The sequence below is a fragment of the Limulus polyphemus genome, unplaced genomic scaffold (assembly GCF_000517525.1).
Source record: "Limulus polyphemus unplaced genomic scaffold, Limulus_polyphemus-2.1.2 Scaffold836, whole genome shotgun sequence".
Classification (NCBI taxonomy): Eukaryota; Metazoa; Arthropoda; class Merostomata; order Xiphosura; family Limulidae; genus Limulus; species Limulus polyphemus.
Window position 1 is genome coordinate 67,071 of NW_013666446.1, and position 6,913 is coordinate 73,983.

At 31.9% G+C, this 6,913-nt stretch overlaps 2 protein-coding genes across 5 annotated transcripts in view; both read right to left on the reverse strand.

The window, feature by feature from the left end:
• Window positions 1–2,278, reverse strand: part of LOC106460787 (neurocalcin homolog) — a 53,720-nt gene extending 51,442 nt beyond the window's left edge. The window contains exons 1-2 of the mRNA XM_022387575.1: window positions 2,242–2,278; window positions 2,108–2,211 (exon numbers count right to left, since the gene is read on the reverse strand). The gene's annotated coding sequence lies outside the window, so the exon portion shown is untranslated. The remainder of the gene's footprint in view (window positions 1–2,107; window positions 2,212–2,241) is intronic.
• LOC106460786 (neuronal calcium sensor 2-like) overlaps window positions 1–6,913 on the reverse strand; it is a 59,299-nt gene that overhangs the window by 40,299 nt on the left and 12,087 nt on the right. For all 4 annotated transcript variants that reach the window (XM_022387571.1, XM_022387570.1, XM_022387569.1 and 1 more), the window contains exon 2: window positions 5,799–5,916. The gene's annotated coding sequence lies outside the window, so the exon portion shown is untranslated. The remainder of the gene's footprint in view (window positions 1–5,798; window positions 5,917–6,913) is intronic.

Sequence of the window (6,913 nt, forward strand, 5' to 3'; positions counted from 1 at the left end):
CAGCACTCACGTTATGAGCATACATTAATATTATATTAGTTTAAATAATAATAATGTGCTTAGTACCTCCAAATATATATATATATATATATATATATATACAGACTACAAAATAAAGTATAATAACTTACCTTTGTCATGAAGTCTTCGAATAAAGATTCTGTAGAAGGCTAAAACCAATGGTTGTTCAATAAAGAAGCGGGGTTATATTTTGCTGACAACTCGATACTCCGGCGACATCTACAGGTGGATTTAGCCACTATGATCACTGCATACATCCGATTTTTTTTTTTTTTTTGCGCGTGCAACATAGGCGGTACTAAATATATTGTTTCAAAATATTTTTCAGTATTATGATGGTCAGAGGGTAGAAGTTAAATTTTTACGAATACGGGAAAATGTTCTCGAACGGGCCTCTACTAGATCGAACAACACAAATTAGAACAGCTAATATGCTTTAAATGCTGTCTTGTATTATTTCAAAACATAGAAAAAACCAGATTATATTAATGCAGAATGTTTCGTTAGTTTTAATATTAGAATTCAGTGAAGACTTGTTATTGTGTGTGTGTTTTCTTATAGCAAAGCCACATCGAGTTATTTGCTGTGTCCATCGAGGGGAATCGAACCCCTGATTTCAGCATTGTAAATCCGAAGACTAACCGCTGTCCCACTGGAGGACGACTGGGTGAATGACAAACAATTGTTGGTATTCGAAAACTGACACAAGTGTATAAAAATCTTAAGCCTTTTAAAAGTGGCGGAATTTGTACGTTAAATTTCCTAACGTAAATATTACGTTTGTGTAATTCCATACCTTAGGAAAATAGTTAAGAGCTCTCAATGCCAACTCTAATTGAATAGAATAGCTGGATGGCCTCAAATTGCGGAACACCTTTTTGTCTTTGCAGTAACAGGACGCGAATGATGGACACGCAAGTCCACTGTCCAGGCACGCTAACGACAGGGCCACGCTCAACCTGTTAAAATGCTTACCTCTTATGAAACAAATGCATTCAGACTTCCTACGGTAAATAAATCAGTTAATGAATGTAAAGGTATTTTTATTTGTTAATTTTCAACTGTTGGCAATCCCCTTTGTTTGAAAACTGTAAGGAATATATATTTGTCTGTTATTTATGTAATTTCTTTGTATTCAGACTTCTTTATAGGAAAAGTATTTTATTACAAGAACGGAACAGGATTACGGTTTGAATAGATGCGACATTTCCGGGTTCTGCTGATTCAAAGTAGGCCTCACTTTAGCATTCAGTACTATCTCTCTATTAACCACATGCTCTTACTATTACTCACTATGTAGTTATTGTATTTAAAATACTTTCTGATATTCTATCTGTCATACTTTGTGCTCTAAGAATAGTTGTATTTATATTTAGTCTTACGTGCGTGTTAAACTTTGTTCTAGTACTTTTATTAGAGTGTAAAAGTAGTGGAAATAGGTAACACAGGATGGTTGTTATTTTCGTAGTCGTATTTATTTACCACTTTGAATGTAAGACCAATTCGCTTAGTGGTAAAAAACAAACGGATTCACTTTTGGGGAAGTTATATATAAAGGACATGTTTCGCGTATGTTACCCTGATCCTGACAAACTAAAAAAAAGTTTTAAATTTCCAGAATACTATTAATCCTTTCATTTAATTTACTTTCGAACATTCAAAGGACACTACCGAACTGCTGTTTCTTAACATACGGGAGACAATTAAGGATGGTATACTATACCCCTTAACATACTAGGGACAATTAAGGATGGTATACTATACCCCTTAACATACTAGGGACAATTAAAAATGGTATAATATACATCTTAACATACTAGGGACAATTAAGGATGGTATACGATACATCTTAACATACTTGGGGCAGTTACGAATGGTATATGATACACCTCAGTGAACAAGAAACCATGGGTGTATTCCACTGTTCTCTGATGACAATTCACATCAGCTAAATAACATAAAAGTATTGGTTATATTAAGTACAGTAAATCACATTGATCCTACATATAACAACACTGCAGATTAAAGATAAAATCTGACAGGACCTTGTATCACTTTTACATACATTAATGATGAGGGTCCTTACATCCATATGGAATTTCCACTCTTCACTCTAACAGTTACTATAAATGGAAGAAATGATGGGTTCTTACATCCATATGGAATTTCCACTCTTCACACTAACAGTTACTATAAATAGGAGAAATGATGGGTTCTTACATCCATATGGAATTTCCACTCTTCACACTAACAGTTACTATAAATAGGAGAAATGGTTGGTTGTTACATCCATATGGAATTTTCACTCTTCTCATTAACAGTTACTATAAATGGAAGAAATGATGGATCCTTACATCCATATGGAATTTACAATCTTCATACTAACAGTTACTATATTATAAGTGGAATAAATTGGAGATAGCACTAAAGGCAAATGTGAGAATCAAAAAAGAAATTATCAAAAATTTAAACAGTCAGAAAAGTGAAGGTGGCACCAGGTGTTGAATTGACTGTTAGAAGTAATAAGATTGCTGAGCAAAAATAATCTTCCTTTTTGCAAATCCACAAATTAACAATATCCCATCATGACTGGGATTTGAAGTTGAGACTTCCACATGGTAATTGAGTATTATAACCACCATGACACCCAGTCTTTGAAGACAAATGTTAACAAATAATACAAATCCCTGATGTAAAGTATCATATTCCTATTATTTTAATATCTTTTTCTAAACATGGTAAGTTAATAAAGGTATAAAAAATTCCCACTCGACTGAAATTTGAAGTTGAGACTTCCACTTGAGAGAAACTGCTGAGTCAATTGGAACATTATGAAGAGAGATTCAAGCATTACCGACACAGAAAATTTGGAATAGAGTGACTTTTATCATATAGATTGTTATTATTGAAATCTCTTTACACTAAAAATGTACAACTGGAACAAAAATTAATGTATACAGCATAAAGAAAGGCATTAGGGAAGTTGTAAAAAGCATAAAGAAAGGCACTAGGTAAGTTGTATACAGCAGAAAGAAAGGCATTAGGTAAGTTGTATACAGCATAAAGAAAGGCATTAGTTAAGTTGTATACAGAATAAAGAAAGGCATTAGGTAAGTTGTATACAACATAAAGAAAGGCACTAGGTAAGTTGTATACATCATAAAGAAAGGCATTAGGTAAGTGATTTTCTTTCATTTACACCATACTTGCCTATATATAAATAGCAAACAGTACTTCAACACCAATTAACGGTACTAAAATAACTATATGGCGGGGGCATTTTTAATTTATGCATTTCCACCTCTTAAATATCGTTTTTGTACTCAGTACACCCAAATTGATCAAACAAGGTATGTTACCAGCTTTTTCCTAAAAATACTCTACTATATGTACTAGCAATAGATTCCTGTTTGATATTTAAAACTATGCTGCTGAAACTGGAGAGTTTGGGAACATCAATACGTAAAGTCCTCTGACTGGCTAGTGAAAACATTTCTTACACATGCTTATACAAATGCATATATGATATTATTAATTTTTCATCTATAATATTATATTTCGGTTAAAAACTGTAAAAAATTTTCACAATACAATTTTTGGTTGCTAGCAAAGGTAGGGTCTTGGGGAGGGGGGGGGGCTACTAGAGATTCATTGCTCAGAGCCCACAAAAGTCTGATCGTGGGTCTAGTAATGACTATCGACATAGGTTCACAGTTAAAACCAATGAAACAGGAGTTAACAGAACAAGTAAGTACACTTCAAGGCAATGCCCAAAACAAGGTTGGATTCTTATCCTTTCAGCCTGTTATCAATTAAAATATGCATTCTCACTGTCTCACTAATGCTATCAGCACAAATATTAATAGTAACCAAATAACAAATCCATGAGAAGAAAGGTTGAACCAGAAGTTTAGATTTAACCAAACTAGTGAGTGTCATTAATGGTACTTTACCTGAGCACAAGAATAAGACTTTATTTTACACAAAACCAAATAAGTGGTAATTCAAGGTTACATCTGTGCACAGTTACCTGATCTCTGCAAAAGCAAGAAGTTTGTGGATCTAATGTGCAGTGATTTGTGACAGGTGTAATAAAAAGACATGGCAAGGTGTTGAAGTCAGAACAGAAATAAAACACAAACATTTTATTTCCTGAGATAAATGAAATAAACACAATAAAAATTTATCAGAAAAGTGTGCACATACGATCGTGTGAGTGGTAAGTAAAACAAAAACAAGTTGAGAATACAATGTGTTATCTTTACTTTAAACTAAAGTTCACACGTTCAGCATGGGAATTGGAAACAGCATAAAGACAAAACTTCCACCTCACATCTTGATTGCATATACATAGTATAATCTCTCTGTAACTGACCAATCAGAAAGAGAAGTCTCAGAAATGTCACTAGAAGATTAAAAGTTTGGGTAAAAAACAAAAAACACTAAACTTATTTTAGATCAAATTTTCATCTTCCACAAAGTGTTTTAAGAAGAATATCTTACAGCATTAGCAGATGTATGTGTACAAGTTACTCGTTTATAATGTGGTGAAATTTATATTGGAGAAGAGGTGGAATATTACATTCTAGAATCTCGAAACACAATAAAGCAATGCGACTAAGAAACAATACAGTGAAACTCGATCAATATTAACATGTAGTGATATCACAGTTGTTGAAGGGTTCAAAAGCTGAGTCGCTACATTATATAGCGCATAGCCTATGTGTTACTTCATCAAAACTTGTGCATTCTATATTCACACAGTCTTCCAATTGTCATATGCGATCTAACATCAACCGGACTTGAAAAAGACTTGGATTTGTTTCTCATTAGGAAGAAATGGAAAGCAGTACTAATTGTAAAATTAAAACTAAGGGTAAACAGATAGTTTGTGAAATATAATTATCACATGTTTTAACACGAAGTTTCTACCCAAAAAAATAAATTCATTTTTTAAGAGTATATTTTTAGTGATACTTTAATAGTTTTAAAAACCCAGATAGAAATATTGTGTGTATCCAAGTGAATTATTTGAATATTGTTATTTAATTCAAATGTAGAGTTTTGTGTCAAGCTATACATGATGATATCTACACATGCATTGTTTGTAACACATTGTTCTTTTAAAGTTACAGTTTAAACTCCAAAAATTAGCGACAAATAAGAAACCAACATAAATGATGTTGTGATAAAAATAACATTAGGATGCAATTTTATTATTATTTTTTTCACTTTTTTTTGGATTTATCCCTAAGGATTTTAAATCACAAATGCATTAAAACAGCATTTTAGATCATCATCTGGTTGCCACAAGTTTTTGCTCAGGAAGACAAGTTCCACACCAGAACTCATCAGTTTGGCTAGATGATGAGAGACCAAATTTTATCTGAAATGCTATTTGTATATAAATATAGAACAATAACTTTTAAGGTTACCCAGACAGTTTAAACATCAAAAACAAATCAGTAGGCTTAGACTGCAGGTTTTCTTTTTTCAGATTTCTTTTAATTAGTTTATTATGAATTTCAAATCAGAAGTTTTCCTTTGTTTTGCATTTTCTAATCTCAGTGTTTGAACTCTGATATTTTAGGAAATGAGCCTTAAAACATTCTGAAGAAGGTGAAGTATGAAAGTGATAATGTTAATAAATATATTATTCTGAAGTTTGTGGTAATTGAACTTTGATAAAAAAGAACAACAATAAGGTAACATAATAGTTGAAAAAAATACAAACTGCATAAAGAAACTATGCAAAAATACTAATAATGACTACCTACCAAGCTAGGTAAGATAACTTGAAGATCAATCACAAGTTGATTGGTAAACTTTGTCCTCCAATTTCAACAGAGTACAAGTATAAATTTCTGGTCCTAGTCCTTCGACTCAATCACTTTCCTAAGAAAAGAAAAACTGTATTGTAAATAACATTTTCTCTCCAACCTGTAATTTTTGCATATACGTCATATGTTCTTCAGAAAAACCATGTTACAAAGGTTTAGCTACCATGATGATAGTTGCCTAGCTACAATTTAGAAATATAAAGAATGAAATTATTATATAGTGTGTGGGTGTGTATATATGAAATATATTCAATATACCACTATGCATTCAAATTAAAATAATTTTAGGAATAAAATCTAGCATATAAAATACAACATTAATACACATGCCATATATCTTTAGTAGTCTACACTTTTCAATTTTATATATTAATAGTACAGCAATTCCAGCAGCATCTTTCTTGAGGTGCACAAAAGGCACAACAAACATAATAGTCATTTCTCTTCTTAAACACTTGCAAAGTGCAGGCCTACATTACTGCAACTCATTCCATTAGCCAATAACCCTGTTAGAAAAATAATGACTTAACTGGAGCTATAACTATAACATATAATGACTGTAACAGAACCCACTCCTAAAATATATGACATCACCAATACTATTAAAATATCTTACTTAATCCACATGCAGGCACTCTTAACTACAACAGTTGAAGTTTTGAATGAATTATCCTAAGAAATAAAATTCACTATATTTCTTAATGAAGCCAAATTTCAAAAACGTCATTTGGTCTGGTTTCAACTTGTCAAGCTTTATGCTTACCCCTTTCTACCCACAAAAATTTTCTAATGCCTCTGAAGCAAAATATTTAGGATGAAACTTGAAAGTTAACATTTCCATGATAATAATGTTTTTTTGTTTAGTTATCCTACAAGTAGTCTCAAAACTGTCTGTGGATAATGTTTTGCTAAGTATTTACCGTATTTTTTTTAATATAAGACGCACCCTTATTTTGAAGACAAAGTTTTAGGGAAAAAAAAGCTACAGTCGCATTTGAAAGATTTTTCTTGAACAAAAATTCAGTTTGATACTTTAAAAATGAGTTTATATT